The sequence below is a fragment of the Arachis hypogaea genome, chromosome 2, assembly GCF_003086295.3.
Source record: "Arachis hypogaea cultivar Tifrunner chromosome 2, arahy.Tifrunner.gnm2.J5K5, whole genome shotgun sequence".
NCBI classification, from domain to species: Eukaryota; Viridiplantae; Streptophyta; class Magnoliopsida; order Fabales; family Fabaceae; genus Arachis; species Arachis hypogaea.
In genome coordinates this window covers 30,132,632-30,144,049 of record NC_092037.1, presented here as the reverse complement: position 1 = coordinate 30,144,049, position 11,418 = coordinate 30,132,632, and the positions used below count along the sequence as shown (strand labels likewise).

At 35.8% G+C, this 11,418-nt stretch overlaps 1 non-coding gene across 1 annotated transcript; it reads right to left on the bottom strand.

The window, feature by feature from the left end:
• Positions 1–2,501: 2,501 nt before the first annotated feature.
• Positions 2,502–2,608, bottom strand: LOC112765478 (small nucleolar RNA R71). The gene has a single exon (XR_003183794.1). It is a non-coding gene; the product is annotated as a small nucleolar RNA R71 (small nucleolar RNA).
• Positions 2,609–11,418: the final 8,810 nt, after the last annotated feature.

Here is an 11,418-nt window from a genome sequence, read left to right as displayed (position 1 = left end):
ATTTATGTTACTGTTGCTTCCCATCTGAAGGCATTTTTATTCCAGTAGATTTACTTTTCCCCTTTTTGGTCTTGGTTAAGAAATCAGTAACTCAGAAGTTATCAAACTCAAACATGCTTGATAATTGTTATCTTTGCTAATTGAATTGTTCTTCAATAATCCCAATCTTTTCTCCGGAAATAAATAGGATCCGAAGATCAGACTAATTAATCCCTTGACCTTTCTTTGCCTTTGTAAGGGTTAACAAAGTGGAATTAAGATTCAATTTTCATCATCATTGATGAGGATAACTAAGACTGGACTTCCAATTTCTCATACCTTGCCAAAAGTCTATTTTGCAATTATTTATTTATTTTAATTGCCATTTAATTTACTCGTCATTAAATTACTTGTTCCTCATTCTTGTAACCCCAAATTTACAATCTCCATAACCAATAATAAGAACATACTTCCCTGCAGTTCCTTGAGAAGACGACCCAAGGTTTGAATACTTCGGTTATCAATTTATTTAGGGGTTTGTTACTTGTGACAACCAAAACATTTGCAAGAAAGATTGATTGCTTGGTTTAGTAACTATATTTGCAACGAGAGTTTACCATAACTTTTAAACCATCAATCTTCCGTTCTTCAAAGATCAATGGAAAAAAAGTGTATAAATAGCTTAGAATTTGAGTTAGAAAAGACCCTTTTCTGATTTTTTTCAATCTTTACACTTACTGCACTTTCATTTTTCGGAATTCAGAATGTATCTTTTAATTCCAATTTCCATTTTGAGAGCTATGAACAACTAAACCCCTTTCATTGGGTTAGGGAGCTCTATTGTAATTCAATGGATCAATAGTGGTTTTCAACTTCTTCTTCTTTCTTTTCTCTTGATTTTTGTTAGAAAGCTTTCGGTCTTAATGCAATTAGATAGTTGTCTTGAGAAAGAAGCTACCCATAATTGGAATTCTTCAGATCCTTGAGAGAGGGATGAAGAATTCATGCTAGAATTGCTTTCTCACGTTGGATTAGATTGGGGGTTGGATGGATATAATGACATGTAATCCTACCAATACTTTGATCTATGAATTTGTGTGTTATAGTCAGTGACCGAACTTCAACTCTTCTCATGAGCAATTAAATCAAGACATTGGGCAATTATTCATGCTTAGAGAGATTGGTAAGCCAAGACATTGGGATCCATTCATCTAAGATTGCCAAGCAATGTCAATGAATGCATTGATTGAGGAAGAGGCGAAAATGATTTGATCCGGAGAATTCAATATCTCCTGAAACCCAATGAATCCCCATCTCTGATCTTACCCATTCTATTTACATTCTACTTCTTTAATTTTCATGCTAATTCTTCATTCCCATTTAATTTCTTGCAATTTAAGCTTCTGTCATTTAATTTCCGACAATTTAATTTCTTTTCATTTACTTTCATGCAATTTAAGTTTTCCGCAAATTTTACTTTCTTCATATTTCAATTCAATTCCTATTTCGCTCAACTAGAACAATTCACTAATTATAATTGATCGATCTACCAATCCATGTGGGATTCAACCTCACTCTATTGTGAGTTTTTACTTGACAATGAACCGGTGCACTTACCGATAGGAAATTTGTTGAGAGGCAAATTTTAGCGTATCAAGTTTATAGTGCCGTTGCCAGGGATTGGTTTTGTATTGATAATTACTAAATTGAAGGATAACTAGATTGAGCACTTTTCTTTTCTTTTGATTAATTGAGTTTTAATTTCAGTTGTTCATTTTAATTTTTCTGCAATTTTATTTGCTTTTCTTTAATTTCTTCATTCTCTTTTACTTTCCAGCAAGCTACCCACTAACTATTTGATTAATTACTCTAACCAAGCTAACTATACTTTGTTTTAGTGGACTCTGCATTTGCTGTTTCTTGTACTTGTTCATTATATGATAGGTAGAAAAGTGGCCTCAACCTCATTTGATAGTGAATCGAAAAGAACCTTCTTGGGATTAAGGAAGGAAGCAAGAGAAAAGAGGGCTGTTGGTGCAGAAGAAGAGGAGGAAGATTTGGATATAACCATAGAGGATGATATGGAAAACCATCATAAAGGAGAGGTGAATAACCATGCCAGAAGAGGTGGAGCCAACCCTACTGGAAAAGAGAGGAGAGTTCTGGAATCATACATCAATCCAAACCCAGGAAACTGTGGTAGCAGTGTTCAAAGGCCAACTATCAATGCTAATAACTTCGAATTGAAACCCCAGCTCATAACTCTTGTCCAAAACAACTGCTCTTTTGGAGGGAGTGCCCAATAGGATATTAATGAGCATCTCACTAAAATCCAAAGGATATGTGACACTGTTAAATCTAATGGTGTTCATCCTGACACCAATAGATTGCTACTATTTCTATTTTCCTTGAGGGACAAAGCATCAAAATGGCTGGAATCATTTTCCAAGGAAAGCTTGACCACCTGGGAAGATGTAATGAGCAGATTCTTGACAAGGTTCTACACTCCACAAAAAGTAAACAGGCTAAGAATGGAAGTACAAACATTCAGACAGCAGGATGGTGAGACTCTTTATGAAGCTTGGGAGAGATTCAAGGATTTGACAAGGAAATGCCCCTTGATATGTTTAATGAGTGGGTGCAAATCCATATCTTCTATGAAGGGCTAAATCATGAATTGTAGAAAGCTGTAGACCACTCATCTGGAGGTTCCCTCAACAAAAAGAAGACCATTGAAGAAGCCATTGATGTGATAGAAACAGTGGCTGATAACGAGTACTTTTATGCCTCAGACAAAGCAACAACCGGAGAGTCCTAGAATTAAACCAAATGGATGTAATCCTGGCTCAGAACAAGATGATCACCATGCAATTAGCTGAATTGACCAAGCAAATGGAGAAGAATTAGGCCGCAGCAATCCCCACTCAACCATCACCTCAAGAAGAGTTGGAGACAGAAGAAGGGGTTAACTGGGAGGAAGCTAATTACCTTGGAAATTCATCTAGGCAAGCTAATGATCCATATTCTAAAACTTATAACTCTGGTTGGAGAAACCATCCAAATTTTGGGTGGGGGAACCAACAAAGCCAAGGCAAAGACCACAAACCTCAAAACCCAATCCAGTATAACAACTCTACTCACCAAAACTCCAACCAAAGACCATACCATGCCACACAAAACACTTATCCACAGCCACCATACCAAAACAATAATAACCACCTTCAACATCCTAATCACAACCAAACATCACCACATGATGAAGACATAATGGCCAGAATGGAAGCTATGATTGCTAATCTCTGCAAAGATTCTGAAGCCATGAAAAAATTCAGGGAAGAAATAACATCAAATATGCAAAATTAAGATGCTGCCACTCAGAAACTTGAAGCACAAGTTGAATACCTGTCCAAACAAGCCTCTGGCTATAGTTCCAGTAATGCCACCAAGACAACTTCAAGAGAGGAATGCAAAGCTATTACCTTCAAAAGTGGAAGGGAATTGAAAGAGAAGTCAAGGGAGACTAAAGAGGAGAAAGAGGAGGATAGTTCAAATGACAAAGAAGAAGTACAAACACCTATTTCAAGTTCATCAGAAGAAAAAGAAGTCCTAAAGCCATATGTCCCACAGGCACCTTACCCTCAATGCCTAATGAAGAATGCAAAGGATGGCCAATTCTCAAAATTTTTGGAGATTTTCAAGAAACTTCAGATAAACATTCCCTTTGCAGAAGCCCTAGAACAAATGCCACTTTATGCTAAGTTTCTGAAGGAATTGATGACCAAAACGAGAAGCTGGAGGAATGAGAAAACTGTGGTATTAACTGAGAAATGTAGTGCTATCATCCAACACAAGCTGCCTCAAAAGTTGAAGGACCCAGGAAGCTTCCAAATTCCCTGTATTATAGGGGAAATAACAGTTGAAAAAGCCTTATGTGACTTGAGAGCTAGTATAAATTTGATGTCCTTAACAATGATGAAAAGAATGAAGATTGAAGAAGCCAAACAAACAAGAATGGCCCTCCAATTAGCAGATCGGTCATTCAAATTTTCTCATGGAATAGTAGAGGACTTGTTAGTGAAAGTGGAGGACTTCATCTTCCCTGCTGACTTTGTGATCTTGGATATGGAGGAAGAAGCTAAGGCTTCAATAATTTTGGGGAGGCCATTTTTAGTTACCGCTGGAGCCATCATTGATGTTCAAAAGGGTGAACTTACCGTTAGGCTACATAATGAGAAAATGGTGTTCAATGTATTCAAAGCCATGAGCTATCCACCAGAGTCACTAAGAGAGTATATGAGGCTAGATGCAGTGGAAACTGTGGTGTAAGAAACCTTTGAAAAAGCACTTGAAAGATTGACAGAGGGTGAGTCCATGTTAAATGTTGAGGTTGCTAATGTCAATTCAGTTGAAATGCCTATTCTAAGCACATTGGAGGAGAGGAAAAAGGCAAAAGAAGCACCCAAACTGGAGCTGAAAGCATTGCCTCCTACTCTCAAGTATGCGTACTTGGGAAGTGATGGAAGTTACCCAGTGATCATCAACTTTGCCCTTAGTCAAGAGCGGGAAGATGAATTAATCAAGGTGTTGCAAAAGCACCCAAGATGCCATTGGATAGACCCTTGCTGACTTAAAAGGGATAAGCTTATCCATATGCATGCATAAGATCTTGCTGGAAGATGATGCCAAGCCCTCCATTCAAGCCCAGAGAAGATTGAATTCAGTCATGAAAGAAGTGGTTCCAAAGAAAAGAGGGATCATGGTTGTACCTAATGAGAAGAACAAACACATCCCTACAAGAACAGTAATAGGCTGGAGGATGTGCATTGACTATAGGAAACTCAATGAGGCAACCAGAAAAGATCATTTCCCACTGCCTTTTATGGACCAGATGCTGGAGAGATTGGCAGGACATGCATATTACTGTTTTCTTGATGGATATTCGGGTTATAATTAAATACTGGTTGATCCAAGAGATTAAGAAAAGACGTCATTTACCTGTCCATATGGAGTTTTTGCTTACAGGCGCATGCCTTTTGGATTGTGCAATGCCCTGCAACTTTCAAATATGCATGTTGTCTATTTTCTCAGACATGATTGAAAAATTCATTGAAGTCTTCATAGATGATTTTTCAGTTTTTGGAGATTCCTTTCCTAATTTCCTTAATCATCTTGCCTTAGTGTTAAAAAAGCTGCCAAGAGACAAACCTAGTTCTAAACTGGTGATGAGCGGATAATTTATATGCTTTTTGGCATTATTTTTAGGTAGTTTTTAATATATTTTAATTACTTTTTGTTATATTTTTATTAGTTTCTATTAAAAAATCACATTTATGGACTTTACTATGAATTGGTGTGTTTTTTTGTAATTTCAAGTATTTTCTGGCTGAAATTGAGGAACCTGAGCAAAAATCTGATTCAGAGGTTGAGAAAGGACTGCAGATGCTGTTGGATTCTGACCCTCCTGAACTCGAAGTGGATTTTTTGGAGCTACAGAAGTTCAATTGGAGCGATCTTAATTGCGTTGGAAAGTAGACATCTTGGGCTTTCCAGCAATCTATAATAGTCTATACTTTGTCCGAGATATGATGGCCCAAACTGGAGTTAAACACCAGCCAAAGACCCTTTTCTAGCGTAAAACGCCAGAACAGGCACCAAAACTGGAGTTAAACGCCCAAACTGGCACCCTAGCTGGCGTTTAACTCCAAGAATGGCCTATGCATGTAAAAGCTTCAAAGCTCAGCCTAAACACTCACCAAGTGGACCTTGGAAATGGATTTCTGCACTATCTGCACTTAGTTACTCATTTTCTGTAAACCTAGGTTACTAGTTTAGTATAAAAACTACTTTTAGAGATTCATTTTGTAACTCATGACATTTTACATCTCATATTGTATCTTCTATGGCATGAGTCTCTAAACCCCATAGGTGGGGGTGAGGAGCTCTGTTGTGTCTCAATGGATTGATGCAATTACTATTGTTTTCTATTCAATCACGCTTGATTCTATTCTAAGATACTCACTCGTACTTCAAAATAGAGAATATGATGATCCGTGACACTCATCATTATCCTCAACTTTATGAACGCATGACTGAAAACCACTCCCGTTCTATCTAAGTTCAACGTAGTCATTAGGCGACAGCTTGAGTGCGTATCTCTTGGGTCTCTGATCCATGGACCGAGTCGTTGAGATTACAACCTTCGTGGTAGAGGCTAGAACTAATTGGCAGCATCCCTGAGATCCGGAAAGTCTAAATCTTGTCTGTGGTATTTCGAGTAGGATCTGGAAGGAGATGACTGTGACGAGCTTCAAACTCACGAATGTTGGGCGCAGTGACAGTGTGCAAAAGGATAGAGAGATCCTATTTTGACACAAGTAAGAACCGACAGATGATTAGCCGTGCGGTAGCTATGCCTTGTATTTTTGGTGTTGAAGGCTTGTGACCTTATCAATTTGGGTATTTTTGGCTTAGGAAAGAAATCGGCTAAGGCATGGTTTTGGTTTCTCGTATGTAATATATAATATCTTGTGAAAACTTAGGCTAGACGACCAAATGATAAGATGAATCATATGTTGGTGTACATGTGGTAGTTTTGATTATTGAATTATGTGTTGTTTGATGTGGGTATTACGTATGTTGTTGTTAAATGAATGTGGTGGATGGTTGATGAAATAGTGCTTATTATGAATAACAATGATATATTGATGATTGAGTATAAATGTGGTGTTGAATGTGAATGGTTGGGGTTGGAATTGGCAAAATTGTGTATGAGAGTGTATGATGTGAATGTAAAATAATAATATGTAGTTTGGTATGTTTTGATGTTGTTTGAAACTAGGAGTGCAGGTTTGAGTTGGAAAATGTGGTAAAAATAGAGGTTGGTATTTTATATGAAAAACTTGATTTTAACGAACTTGGCGATCCATAACTGGAGCCTCGAATTTTGGATTGGAATGAAATTTGTTTCAAATTAAAGATATACATTTATATACCAAATTTCAATACCGAAACACGTATAAACAAGGGATTTACTAGGGGTTTGAGGGTCCTTACCTTAACCATACCTCAAGCTAATAAAAATCCACTAATTCCTCAAGCTATTCGGATCCTATAACATCAAAAATCAAAGATCTCAACACCTCACAACATTGAATTTTTGAAATTGGGGAGGAGAAGATTGAAAATAAAATTGTGACTTTCTTATCAAATTGAGTACCGGACTTTGTAGAGCTCAACACTGCAGTCGCATGGCCGTAAACGATGTGGCGATCGGAACTCGGAGTTGAAAGAGATGTGGATTTGAATGGGAAATAAGGGTTTGGGAACTTTTCTTCTCTTCCTTTATGTGTTCCAATGTGAAACAGCAAGGAAGGAGGAAGGAATGAGCTAGCTCATTCGGTTAAGTGAACTAGCTGGGCCTTTGGGCCCGTTGTGGGTTCGGTCAACCGGTTCGGCCTACCTGATCCAATCTTGAGTCAAATTTTTTAAAATTAGTGTCAAAATTCGTATTTTAATTAATTCTTTCTCATTAAACTATAAAATTCTATTTTCTAATTTTTTTATTAATATTTAATTTATTGACTAATTATTTGTTAATTATGCGGGATTTACACACAACAAATATTATATTCAAAGAAATTTTTTCAAACCTAAAATGATATGCTATTTTTTATTACTACTATTTGTTATTTTTCTCATTTATTGTTTTTTATTCTACATTGCAATTAAACATTTTAGATATTTTTATTATTTTTTATTATAGTTAATATTGGTCTAAATATACCCGTAATTTTTCACAGACAAAAATACTAGTAATAACTATATCTAAAAGGACATTACATTATAAATGTTATTATTTATATATCTAAATTTCTAAGATATTTGATACCAAATAAATTTAGAAAAATATTTCTATGATAAAAAAATCTATTTTATATCGCTAACTGTGGTAGCCCAAGTAACCTCGACTACTATAGTATGTTGTGTAATATTATAACCATTGAGTTTCAAAAGGTTTTAAAAAATATGAATAGAATACTTGGATTTGTTAAGATATTTTTTCTTATTACAAAACAAATACATTAAAAATTTAATTTTTTGTTTTTCTAATAAAAAATTTTTAATTTTGTAATCTTAACATGTGCCCTTAAACCCTGTAAGCTGCAAAGTATTAGAGGCTGTACAATGAAATTTTGTAAATGATCCACGTTAACTTTGTGGTTGACCATGATTTCCAAATTTGACTTTATAAATAACTTGATTCGCATTATATACAATTTCTAAAATGTTGCATTCATAAAAATTTACACAAATATTGTTAATTGTTTATGTGAAAAATTTTATATCAAACAAAAATTTTTGTATTTCTTCAAACAAGTTTGGATGATTTTTTTCTTCATTATTAAAGAATGATCATTGAATATAATATTTATAAATTAAAATAAATTAGATTAAATTAATATTTTGCATGGTCAAAAATCAAATATAAGTAATAGGACTGGTAATTGGTAGGGTAGGGTACCCTAATCTTATTTGCGGGTTGAAAATTTTATTAAAATTCTATCATATTCTACTCGCAGGTTGAGAATCTCTCAACCCTAACCCTATCCGTACTCTAAAGTTTTAAACCCTACCTTACCTTATTCTATCCGCAGAAATATCAAATTTAAAGTAAATATAAAATTCAATCATTCCGAATTTCATACATATTAATAAATGCTTTAAATTACTAAATTAACTTACTAGTTTAGTAGCTGCTCACTTATTGTAAGTCATTACATACTCGGACTGATTTCTATCCAATCCGCAACGAATTGGGTGCCAGTAGATAGAGTATGTATTGTCAACTTTAATAAGTTTCTTTATTTTAAGTTAGTTAATACATAAAAAATATTAATTTAGAAATTATTTTAAAAAATTTTTGTATATATAAATAATAAAATTTGAGATAAATAAGCTGCAAACAACCCTCACATCTTTTCTTTCCACAACCCCCACACACACACGCGGAAATAACAAAGAAAGAAAGGGAAGAGAGTGAACTGCGACAGAAGAGAAGAGGGGAGGCGGCTGTCCCGCGTCGGCGTAGCGCCTCACTGTTCGTGAAGCCAAGCATCTTCGTCTCACCGCCGCCGTGCCCGTCGAGGAGACAGAGAGCAAGCACGGGGAGGGAGCTGTCATTATGTTGCGCCATCACCGCCGCTGAAAGTCCGTTGCCATCGCCGTTCATTTCAGCCATCATCGCTGCCGTTCGTGCCTCTGTTTTGGGTCGCTGTGACTCCCATCACCGCCAGATCTGTTACTATCGTTGGACCTGTCGCCGTCACCATCCGTACCGTCTACAACATTCCGAATTTTTAAAAATTAAATAATTAGCTATTTATAAGTTATTATATTAAAGATAAAAGAAAGATGAATTACCATGTAAATTGGAGCTTCACGTTAATAGTAAAAGTCATTGCAATGAGAATATCTATTTTAATAGGCCATAAATCAAATTTCTATATATCAATGATAGATTAGATGACTAAAACTTACATAAAATATCTTGTACGGACATCAAAAAATGCAACAAATACAATAAGACATGACCTAATTCGCATTTCCTGTAAAATGCAAAAATATTCATATATATATAAACATTTGAATGTTTTTTAATTTTTAACACAAACACAAACCTCAATTAGCTCCTCAAGAACACTAAAATCCAGTGATATGGTATTTTCATAATAGAATCTGCTTCTGAGAAAAATTTTGTGATGTAAACATTTCTATCAGTATCAAACACCAAACCTATAAATCAAAATAAGTATAGATCAAATAAGACAATTATCAGAGGCCAAAATCCAAATATGAAATTTTGCTTCAGCATAATTTAGTTGGCTATCACCTAGTGAAAGAAATTTTCAACTTCAATTATATTTTTAAAACAAAGTAAAATAAATAGAAAATAAAAAATAAGACAATGAATATTAGCAAAATAAAATAAATTATTAATTATATCATCCTGAAAACAAACCAAAAATAATAACAAAAAGCTAACTTAAAATAGCAATACCATTTCAAACAAAAATTAAGACATTGACTAAGTGATGCCAGGGCATCTTAGGCTAGTTTCACTAGCCTTTTTCTTTGTTTTTAATAGGTTTTATGTACTTTCTTGAGTTATAAGTAAGCAAATTGGGTAGAAATTCATGCATACCTAGATTCATTCAATCATGATTAATTTGATGTAATTTCATGAGAATTATGCTATAATTACGTGTATGCTAAGAATGATGAGAATTATCATGACTTAAGCAAGGCTTTGATGCATGTATTAGTTGATGATAGGTGAAGAAAAGCATGGAGGAAGGTTGAAGAAGGAGCCTGGAAAAGATGAAGAGGAAGCAACGTTGGTGGCCAAGTTGGCCCACCAACGTTGGCTCAAACGTTGGAAGAAAGGCATAGCAGTACTCTGCATGTGTGCTGGTGTTCACGTTTGAGGGAGCGTTGGACATTCAACGTTACCCCCAACGTTGTAATGAAAAATTCAATTCTGGAGCTAAATAAATTTTGAGTGACGCGTACGCATAGCAAAACTTCTTTATCCACGCGCAAGCGTGCGTCGCGCGCACGCGTGGAATGGCAAAAATGACCATCCACGCGTATGCGTGGATCACACGTACGCGTCACAAAGTGAATGTTGGAGGTCCAACGTTGCCTCAAATGTTCCCTCCAACATCCGCAATGCCAAGCTCAGAATTTGGAATTGAAAAACTTGAATCCATGCGTACGCGACAATGACGCGTACGCGTCGATAAGAAAAAGGGCAACTGACGCGAAAGCATGGTGTACGTGCACGTGTAAAGAAGCAAAGTCTCAACCTTCACGCATGAGTGTGGTGCACGCGTACGCGTGAACAAGCAAAATTTTAGATTTCACGCCTTAGCGTAAAGCTCACGTACACGTGGGTAAGCAGAACGTTGGCCCTCCAACGTTGAGTCAAACGCCAGTGACAGCAAGCTTTCTGGTTTTTCTGGTTTTGTTCTAAATGGCATTTGAGTCAACGTTGGCTATCAAATGTTGACTCCAACGTGAAGTACCGGAACTCACAATTTAAACAGATCTCTTCTCAATAGCAATTGAAACCAATTGGAGCCACTCTCAACCCAATTCCAACAAGGCCAAAATCCTATTTCAGAGATTGAAGATCAATGGAAAAAAGTGTATAAATAGCTTAGAATTTGAGTTAGAAAAGACCCTTTTCTGATTTTTTTCAATCTTTACACTTACTGCACTTTCGTTTTTCGGAATTCAGAATGTATCTTTTAATTCCAATTTCTATTTTGAGAGCTATGAACAACTAAACCCCTTTCATTGGGTTAGGGAGCTCTATTGTAATTCAATGGATCAATAGTAGTTTTCAACTTCTTCTTCTTTCTTTTCTCTTGATTTTTG